Source organism: Copidosoma floridanum, unplaced genomic scaffold (genome assembly GCF_036245765.1).
Source record: "Copidosoma floridanum isolate Cflo_tuat_1 unplaced genomic scaffold, Cflo_Japanese_pri ptg000006l, whole genome shotgun sequence".
Taxonomy (NCBI): Eukaryota; Metazoa; Arthropoda; class Insecta; order Hymenoptera; family Encyrtidae; genus Copidosoma; species Copidosoma floridanum.
In genome coordinates this window covers 3,301,862-3,313,606 of record NW_028321883.1, presented here as the reverse complement: position 1 = coordinate 3,313,606, position 11,745 = coordinate 3,301,862, and positions in this window count along the sequence as shown.

The following is an 11,745-nucleotide window of genomic DNA, read 5'->3' as shown; positions in this document are numbered from 1 at the left end:
GGGTGCAGCGAAAATTTATGTAGTGTACTATATTTTTTTCATTATCAAAAATTTTTTTAGATTTTTTTAAGCCTGGAGACATATAGAAAAAAATAAAAACGCTTTTTTAGACATTTTTCTCAGTTTTTCCGATATAACAGCTTCAATAATTGATGAAATAACAGTGTAGTAATTTTTAGCCTTAAGACCATTGATTTTCTTCTTCCAGATGCATTTTTCTATAAAGAAGTATGATAAAAAAGTTTATACGATTGATAAAATGAATAAAAACTGTAAAAAAAAAAAAAAAGAAAATGGATTCAGTTCGCATCCAAGTAAAGCGAGCTTTAATCACACAATGGAGCGTGCTTCAATCATATTTCCCTCACACTAAGGGTTTTTTTTCTCATTTTAATCAAGAAAATGACATACTTGATGACGGGAAACACGAGGAATCCGACAGTTAGTCAGATTTCGTCATAAAACTGTATATATTCGTATGTTGTAAGGAAGAAGTACTTCTTTACACCGTGTGCATTTGAAATATACCATTAAATTCTGTTCTCGGTTCACCTGTCGTGAGAGAAAGAGGGCGAGAGCAGTAGATGAAGTAAAATAGGTAGGAAAGGTTAGGTAGAACAGAGAGAGAGAGATAGAGAGAGGCAATGAAAAAAGGGGAGTTCGTTGGGGGGAGAAAGCGTGCGCTGCGGGCTGCGGGCGAGTAGTAACGGTCCGACTTTCCAGCGAGTGGTATATATAGTGAGCAGTTTATAACTAGGAAATAACAGAAACGCAAACAGATCCAAACGGGTACAAAAATTAACAAAGCTCTGTTCACTTGAACACGTCTTGAGATAAGTGGAGTACCTCAAAAATCTTCAAAGCTCGTAAAAATGGCGAGTAACACCATATAATAATCATAGGATTAAAAAATTAGCTACTTAATAATAATAATTTTTATTTTTGTTCTTAACATTACGACTTCCCTTTCTTTGAGTATAACCCCGGTTAATTTGTGGTGGTAACAATCGGCTAAGAATATTATTTGTACCGAGGAAACTCTAAGATTAGGAACCAACATACAAACAATGATTGTGTTTATATATCGGAGGGCGGATTAGTGGCCCTGTGTAAAAGAGCGAAATTGCTCAAATTGCCGATTATATACAATACTTAAAAATATTTATTATCAAGTTTCAAAATTTATCTGTTGAATAATCAATTAATTCCTGCACCATATACAGCAATTGTTTATTGATTATTACTTTATTGAGTTCTCCTGAATATTTCCTTAATTAAATTAATTTAATAATTCAATATCTTATTCAACTTATTCAATATTTTTCTAATCTAATATCTTTTTGTTTTTATTCCTGTCCCTTTTTGGGGTCCAGATAATATTCTCAGTTTATTAAACGATTTCAAATCTTAACAGCTATTTTTCTAGTTTTTATCTTAAACTATAAAAAGGAACTCGCAATCTTATGTGGAGGGGAAGGTTTGCTTAAATAAGTACAATCAATTTATTTTTAATTATCTTATATTTATTCAATCATATGATTCTAAGGAAATTATATCCTAAATTTTTACATGTATTAATTGTATTTGAGTGATCGCAATTTTTTACGTTAATAATAAAAAACAATATATAATATACTCGACAATTTACTTAAAATTTATCCGCCTTTTTAATAGAAAATTTTACAAAAATGACAATTTGAATTTTCCCTCCTTAGTATCTCTGCTTGAACATGTTAGGTTAGACTAATGCGAAATTTTATTACAACCGCGGAAAGTTAGTGTTAAGTACCTATCCGACCAAGTCACGTAAGGTTAGGTCGTTCTCAGGGCCCTTGGGTGTCTTGAGCACTGCTCAAGTCGTCAACCCAGGAACTTCGCCTAAGAACGTGGTCGCTAACCCTAGTGCCTCGACTACTTGGGGATGCGTCGTCTCCACGCTTAAAGCGGTCGAGCACCGAAATTCCAAGTAGGTACCGGTTAGTGGAAGTGTTACCTTGCTGGTAGTGTACACACTTACTTTTCAGCTATCAGCCTTCGTATTTCGTCTCTTTCTCTCCCTTCGTGCTCGTCGCGGTATTGTACCGGTGCACTGGAAAGTTCCAGGTCTGGGTGAGCAACGGATATACCGCGTCCCAGGCTCGCTGGAAGATGAACTCTTTTCATAGCGCAATGGTGCCTTTTATGCTAACGTTATTTCCTTTTGAGTAGCAGGTTTTCCCTTCTTTGGGTGAACGCGCTCTAGCGTTTTCTTAACGTACTAGACGCACATTCCCCGCGAGCGGCGTTCAAATTTGAATTTTCAAATAGGAATTTTTTATAAAATGAAATATATGTATATATAGAAAAAATGTGTACTATTGAATTGTCTATTAGACGGATTTTTTATTACAAGAAAATATAATAAATAGAAGAATATAAATATAAATGTAAAGCGTGTATTATAAATTCTAGGTAATATAAGTGCCCCCTTGCAACGTATTGCTAATTTGCAAACTCTTAAGGTCCAAACAAAAATTATTATTACTTCCGGAATATTTGAGGAAATAGATAGTACTGCATGCTTTTCGTGAATTAACAATGATGAAATTGTCTAATAGCATGGTGTCAGTTAATGTATATGGTAGTTGAAAATAAAAAAATTTCTGATTTTTTAGTTTTTTTTTCAAGTTTTTTGTGGAAAAAAAATCGCCTAGTATTTTTTTTAATTTGGTCAGAAAATTGTTCTTAAGTGAAATGGAAATGATCCCAAAAAAAATTTTAACCACCTATTTATTTTATTTTATTTTGTTAAAGAGCATCATATCTATTGTGGCACCATAATAATATAAACACAGAGATAAAAATTAAATATATAAATATAAAAGCATTAAAAATAAGATTGCACGTCTCAACTCACAACTTATTCAAGAAAAAGTTTTAAAACTATATATTATTATGGTGCCACAATCTATTTACATAAGGTATCAGAAATTATTTTTTTTGTCTTCTAACCTCAAAATACCACCTTCGCCGTTTGATTTTGGGTTCTCAGGCGGAAAAATAGTATACGAAACTCGTTCGAAAAGGCTTCTTTACGAACCTCGTTACGGCACGATCCAAAGGCGAGGGCCGTAAACCTCTTGGTTTGTAAATCGAAGCCCTTGCAAAATCGTACGCAACATACTATATAAATTAAGTCATACATTTAGAAAAAAAATTTTTTGTGCTGCAATTTTTATTCAAGCACAATGAATATAAACTTTTTATTTTCAACTCAAACTGAATATAGTAAAATAACTTTTTCTAGGTGAATAATTATTATATTCTTTACTTCGTTTTATTACAGATTTGTCATATCTGAAAGTATTTTAAGAAGGTGTGTGCCTTGTAATATTCAAGACAATCATTTTAATAAAGGTGTAAAAAAAATTGTTGATAGTGAAGAATTGGCAACTCAAATTTCAATTTATTTTCAAACAGATATTGTACTCAATGATTTGATCTATCCAATATGTTATTCATGTTTTCGATCACAATTTTCTAAACGAATCAAGCAAGAAAAAGATCATAATGAATGTTACAGTTAAGATCTTGAAAATCAAGATTCTGAATCTACATCTTCATCATCGCAACAGTCGTATAATATTTATTAACCTAAAGGTCCAATATTTATTTCACCTACACTCAAAGAACCAAAAGTAGTTGAAAAAGTAGAATTGCCTTTTCCTAGAGCAATTTCAACACACTCTCATTGCTTCATATGTAGGAAATCTTCAAGCATAATTTAAGTTCCATTAATTGCCTGAGCAAGTTTTTATTGAAAGAAAAATTTTCATTCCGGAAGGCAATCGTTATTGCAATGAGCATTTTATGCAGATGAAATTAGTAAGATTAAAATTGCATTGATTTCTTGTCTAGATACTGTGTAAGACTTACCAAAAATTCTTGAGTCAATGCGAGTTTCGGCAGACGAAGACCATTTGGATAAGATTGGCGATTTTACTCTTTCCGAAGAACGCGTAAGAGTATTTACTGGGCTTGGTTGGAAAGATGTTATCGAATTACGTACTTTATTGGTCAGCATAAAAAACTCTAAATGCCGAAATGTCACTCAAGCTTTGATTGTCTTTTTATTCAAATTGAGGAGTGGTAACTCAAATAATTTTATATCTTCACTTTTAGGACTTGAACGACCTCAACAAGTTTCGGATTACTGTGCTTCTGTTTTGAATGCATTTAAAAAGGATGTACAATCAAACAGTTTGCAAAAATTGCAGAGCCTTTAACGTCCTTGTTAAGAAAAGGAAAGAAATTTGGGTGGACAGATACTCAACAAAAAAGCTTTGAAGAGTTAAGGAGAATATTATGCAAAGCACCTGTGTTAGTTTGTGTCGATTAAATTAAGCCGTTCATATTAACAACAGACGCATTAAATATAGCTATTGCGGCCGTATTAATATAAGGAGAACCAGAAAAAGACCGCCTTATTACGTACATACCAAAAACTCTAATTAAAGCTGAAAGAAATTATTCTACAACGGAAAAAAGTGCTTATCAGTAGTTGTAGCAGTCCAACATTTTAAACATTACTTATACAGCAAAAAATTTACAGTTTACAGAGATCATGAACCACTATGTTGGATGGAGTCTATCAAAAATCCTATGAGTAGGCTAAATAGATGGAGAGCAATACTTCGAGGTTATATCTATACTTATAAATACAAACGTGGTACACTAAATACAAACGCGAACGCCTTATCAAGAAATCCAATAGAATCGAATGAAGACGGAGTGATAAAAATAATTCTTTGGACGAAGAAATATCATTGAAAGCTCGTTTACAACCTTTAAAATCTAAACAAACTAAAACTCCAATAGCTCGCCAAAATATGTCAAAAACCAATCAATCACATTCCAATACCATTGAAAGCATAAAATTAGCACCTAGAGTCAGAAAAAATAAACCTAGAAATACACTATTCAAAGTACCTCAGGGGATGGAAGACAGAGAACGTGAATTAAATGTACCTACAATAGCGGAAAGATTGAAAGTGAGACGAAGAAAAGAAACACCAAGAGCTCAAATAAAAGACTCGTCATCCGAGCCTGACACCCCGTCTACTTCACAGTTTAGTGACTCACAATCCGACGCGCCAATACCATTACAAGAACGATCATTTATGCCAAGCTTAATGAATGCACTTGCAGAAGAGACCCCTCAGAATATAATGGAAAACTCGAGTGATAAAAATTCGGAAATCAATGAAGTTGAAGAAATAATTTTAAAAAATATAGGTCTTTCACCAAGACAAACTAATATTCCAATCAAAACCTAGTACATCCGAAACCAATGACGTTAATAAAAAATTTGTAATATTTTAACAAGATCAAGACTCTACTTCTTCTGACAAAAAAACTTAAAATTTAACTACAATAAAACCAAAATTTTAATCTACTTTTCGACGCTCTGTATAAGATAAAGTGAACTATACAAATAAAAATAAAGAGCAGTTATCTGATTCAAGAAAGAATACTTACAGTAATAAAGATTGCGACAGAGAAAGATTTATTAAAGAATGGAATCCAAACTCATTATAGAGAGATAGTTATGATAAGAAAAATGAAATACTAAGTAACAATGTTCTTGGAGAAATACAATTTTTACCTACATCCCCTACCAGTCAATGAAACGATAAAAGAATTTATTGAAAACGAAAACCCCATTAGAGCCAAATCTCCAATTAAATTACATAGAAATGGTCCTACCAAAGATAAACTACGAAACTCTAATGGTGAACTATACAGAAGAACTTTATCTTCTATAGAATAAAATAGTAGTGAAAAAGGGAGGATTACCCTTCTCAATCGAAAAACACAGAAAATAAAACTGAATACAATACCAAGGAAACCTCTAATCAAAATATTTGACCACAATTAAGCCATACCGAAGCGTTAAAACCCTTACAGAAAAATTGGAACTTGGCTCGTAGCAAAAAATCAACGAGAAGCATAAGTCATGTTTGAAATCCACCTAATATAACTTATAAAAAAAATAAATTAACATTTTTAAGTACTCGTGAAATTTTAATTCACACCAAGAATCATAACATCCATTTTATTTCTGAAACTGTAAATTTAAAATCAATAATCAATAAACTACTATCAGATATAGGAGCTATATCAAAAGAAAAATTATTAGATGTTCAACCAAAATTGGGAGACGTTATTACTACGAAAAACTGAAATAGCTACATGTTTTCACTAGTTGTGAACAAAAACCTTAGTAATGAAATAAAACCTAGCATTTTACGAACCTGCTTTAAAAATCTTGCATATGATATATCAGTAAAGGAAGTTAAAACTGCTAATATTTCTAGAAAACATAAACTCACCGATAATCTCTCTAGAGGAGAAATGCTGTCAATTTAATACGAACAATTACGTCACCTTCCCCTGACAGTAAGAATTTGTTTTGGCACATGTTCTCTTCCAACCCAAGAAGATAGAATTGAAAAATTGATTGAATATCATACTGCCTTATTCAGAGATCATAGAGGAGTTGTAAAAACTTATAGACGAATGATAGAAAAATATTATTAGAAAGGATTGCGAAGCGACATTGCTAAATACATAAAAAATTGTAAAATTGGCCAGGAACAAGAATAAGTCCACAAAAAAACTAGGAAACCTATGGTAATTACAGAGACACCATCAGAAGTATTTTAAAAAGTCGCGATAAATACATTAGGCCCTTTTCTACAAAGTACATCTGAAAATAAGCACAGTTTAACAATGCAATGCTTACTTACAAAATTTTTTATTGCAGTTCTTGTTCCTAATATACAGGCAATATCTATTGCCGATATTTTGTCAAGATATTTTATTTCAACTTTCAACATTCCTAGGACTACTCTAAGGGACAGATCAAAGAGTTTTATTAATTAACTATTGATAGCAGTATCAAAAATCTGTTGTGTCCGTTTAGCTCTCACAAGTGAATGTCACCCACAATCAAATGGTTTATTAGAAAGAAGTCACGCTATCTTAAACCATTTTTTGAGAACTAACGCTAAAATTAAAAATGACTGGAATAAGATGGTTCTTTTTGCAATGCATGAGTACAACACTTCAGTTCTTTCAGCAACAAGCCTTACACCTTTTGAATTTGTTTTTGGTAGACATGCACGTTCCCTAAATCAACTTCCAGATAAAATCCAACAAGAAACATACAGCTCATATGCTAGTGACCTTGCCCACTGTTTAAGTATAATCCAAGAAATAGCTCGTGATAGTCTTAAAATATCAAAGCAAAATACAAAATTACGTTATGAGAGTAAATCAAAGCCACAAAACTTGGAAGTGGGAATGACAGTTTATGTGCTTAAAGAACCCCGGATAAGAAAATTAGATAGATTTTATAACGGAATCTTCAAAATTAAAGAAAATAAATAGTAATAATTATCGTATAATGATTTTATTGTCTAGTTCCTGTCATACATCTCAGCAGCTGTTCTCTGTTAAGTTGGAGAGAAGAAGCAAAATAATGAGCAGACGCCCCTCAGCACGAGCACAGACCCGGCAACCCCCAACAGAGGCGTAAGGAGCGCACCCACCGCAAAGCTCGCAGGGTGGAAACTATCTCCACTAAGTCAGCTATCTCAACTATCATCACGTATGTCAGCTGCTACTTTTCACCAAACACTAGTATCCAAGAATACAGAATAAGAATAAATTACCTCGAAGATACCATCAGAGATGGCATGGAAGGTGACTTTATTGTCGCTGGAGACCTTAATGCAAGAGCAGTTAAATGGGGAATGCCTACAACAAATTCTAAGGGCTGGGCAGTCCTAGATATGGTGGCAAGGGTAGGACTGGTCATTGAAAACGAAGGAAGGACCACGACTTTCCGAAGGCCAAGATTTTGCAAATTAATACCAGACATTACACTGTTTTCGAAGAGCCTTGCGCCAAGAGTGAAGGAATGGTAAGTAATTGAGAACGAAAATGGTAGCAATCACCAATATATCGTCTTAGAAATCACAATAGACAGAAGAGGTATTGTACGCAAAACAGGATGGAATATTAGAAGCTGGATACAGAACGATTAGCGGAAAAAGTAAAGAATGGCATCCTTGCTATTCAAAGTGATGAACCAAACCTGAACACAGTAAAAGAAGTACAGAAGCTTACCGAGGCAATCATGCGGCTCCCAAAAATCGCATGCGAGGCTTCCATGCCCAGAAAAGAAAGATGGAGCGGAAAACGCCCATTTTTCTGGTGAAACAAGGAAATTTCCGAATTGAGGCGCCAATGTCTCAAACAAGACGCCTCTATCAAAGAACCAGAAGCAGACCAAAGGCCAAAAAAAGGTACGCCGAGTACCAGCTTAGAAGAAAGACGATGCGAGCTACTATTAACAACAGAAAAAAGCAGTACTAGCAGACTCTGTGCCAGCACGTAAATAACGATCCTTGTAGCAGAGCATACCAGATAGTGATGGAAAAACTGCGAAGACTGGCACCAAATGCAAACAAAGACGCGGATACCATGAGGCATATCGTGGATGCGCTATTCCCAACGCATCCAGAACTCGAGGATCAAGCAGACTTGGAGCTCATAAAAGATGTACCTTTATTTACCAAGAAGGAACTGGAGCTAGCAGCCGGATCGCTTAAAAACGGGAAAGCTTCTGGACCAGATGGTATACCGGCAGAAGTCATTAAGACAGTGGTGTCAAAACACCCACAGCTGCTCTTAAACCTATACAGTGCATGCTTGTGGAAGGGGTTGCTTCCAACCCCCTAGAAAAACGCACGGCTGGTACTGATCGATGAAGGCAAGGGGGAGCCTAACTTTTCGTCATCTTTCAGGCTGTTTTGCATGCTGGACACGCCTGGAAAGTTATACGAAAAACTGCTTAAGGCCCGTCTTGTACAGGCCATACAAAACGCGGGAGACTTATCTGACAGGCAGTACGGATTCAGGAAAGGAAGGTCTACCATAGGAGCAGTAGAAGAAGTAGTAAAAGCAGTTCAAAGCACTCGAGACATATGCCATGGAGCAAGACCCCTCGTTCTTCTGGTGACCTTGGATGTAAAGAACGCTTTCAATTCAGCAAGATGAAAGAACATGCTTCACGCTCTAAGACACACATTCAGTACACCAGACTATCTCTTGAAAGTATTGGGAGATTATCTTAAGGACCGCTTCTTGACCAATACGACAACAAAAGGCGAAACAAACAAGAAAATTACTGCAGGGGCATTCCAGGGAACCACACTTAGACCTAATCTCTGAAACGTGTCATACGACGGATTACTCCGCCAGGAAATGCCAGAGGTAACGTTTTAGGTAGGATACGCGGACAATGCTGCTGTAGTGATTGTCGAACGCACGATGAAACTTGTCCAGATATGACTTAATCAGGTTATGCGGAGAATGGCTCCATGGATGGAAAACCACGGACTCAAAGTTGCCACAGGGAGGACGGAGATGGTACTATTGACTAGGAATTCACCTCCCTACCGATGAAGGACTGCGGCCTGACGGCCCATGCTTTCGGGTGCTTTGCTTCCACTGCCCTTTTTTTTTTTTTTTTTTTTTTTCGGGGCTGGGCTTCTGAGGTGTGGTCACGGGGCGGTCGGTGTGTGGTTTGGGGGTTTACGTCAGTGCTTGAATGCAGGCAGGCTCCTGGAGGCCGATCACCTTCCTACTGATAAGCAGCTGTCCCTCGGTGGCCTAGATCTTCGCCCCACGGGCTCTGCGATGGGTGCGCTCCTTGCGTTTTAGTTGGGGCTGGCCAAGTTTGGGCTTACGTTGTGGAGCATTTGCTTATTATTTTGCTCCATCCCTCTAAGTAAACAGAGAAAAGCAGCTCGGATGCTTAACGGAAATTAGAAGACAGAAATTAGATACCCTAGAGGACGCAAAAGTTACAAGACGTGTTGGTAACGAAACAGTAAAGGAAGCCTGACCCAGGGGCTAAGCTTCCGTGGCCCTAGCTTAAAGTGTAAATGCGAGTGCAGATTCCAAACCGGATGTCCCAGGAGCAAGGTCAGTTTAGTGGGTATGACCAAAACGAGTTCCACACAGGGGAGGGTTCATACACCGTTCTATCGTGCATAAAGGCATTCTGGATGACCTCGGAATAAAGAAAAAAAAACAAAAATCAAATGGCGATAATTATAATTAAAATAGTTCAACGGTATTCATGATAAATTATATGATAATCATGTTAGAGATAATACTAATAATAATAATAACGAAGACAGTGATAATAGTGATAGTAAAAATTATGATAACAATAAGACAGTAATTATTATAATTATAATAATAATAATAATAAAATAAGTCATAATATAAATAACGCATTTATTACAATAATGGTGTTAATAATGATAATGATAACAATGTATGATCATGATAAAAATGATAACGAACTTGACGTTGTAAGTTATATTAATGATGAAAATAATGATGATAATAATGATGATAATAATGATGATGATTATGATGATAATAATGATGGTGATAATGATGATGATTATGATGATGATGATGATGATGATGATGATGATGATGATGATGATGATAATGATGATGATAATGATGATGATAATGATGATGATGATGATGATGATGATGATGATGATGATGATGATGATGATGATGATGATGATGATGATGATGATGATGATAATGATGATGATGATGATGAAAATAATGATAGTGATATTGTAAGTAATAAACATGGTCGTAATAGTTATTGCGATAATGATGATGATGTTGATTTTCTAAATAATAACAGTAATGGAGGTTTTATCGTTGGTAATAATGATGATAATAATGTCGATGATAACGCAATAATCATAATTACAGTCATGTTTGTAATGATAACAAAGATATTGATAACGATGTTGATTATAGTGAGGTTAATTATGATGATAATGATCAAGATGATGATGTTGATAAGGATAATAATGTTGATAAGGATACTGACGATAACATGTTTATAATGATGATTAGAATGTTGTTGACAATTGTGATAATGCTGCTTATAATTTTAAGTATTCTGATAGCACTGTTTTTTTTGTTTGTTACGATAACGATTATGATATTTATATCAATAGAACTGTTGTTAGTGATAACTATGTTGAGGATGATAATGATAATAATGAAGATGATGATGATAATGATAATAATTATGATGATGATGGTTATGGTAATAATGATGATAATAATGATGATGATGATAAAGATGATGATAATATTAATTGTGATTACTGCAATGATCACGTTGAATATGATAAAGTTGATATTGATAATATAGATGGCGTTGGTGTCAATGATTACGACGAGGATGATGATCATGATGCTGATGATGGTGATTATGTTGATAATTCTAATGATTATGAAGTAATGAGTTTAAAAATGACAGTTATATGAATGATAGTTATATAATGATATTAGTTTTATTGTTGATGTTGATAATGAATATGATTGTTATGACAATTCTGAACATTATTATGATGATGATTATAATATTTATGATAATAACTAACCGATAACGATGATGATGATTTTAGTAATGTAGATTATGTTGGTGAAGGTAATGATGGTGCTAGTAGCTAATGATTTTAATGGTTTTTTTTGCTTTTGTAACTTTTTTTATTTTCCTGTTGTAAAAGCATGACTACAGTCAAAAGCGTGAGTTTGATCTTTTTGATTAAAAATTGTCGATTTTGTCTCAGCTAATGCATATTA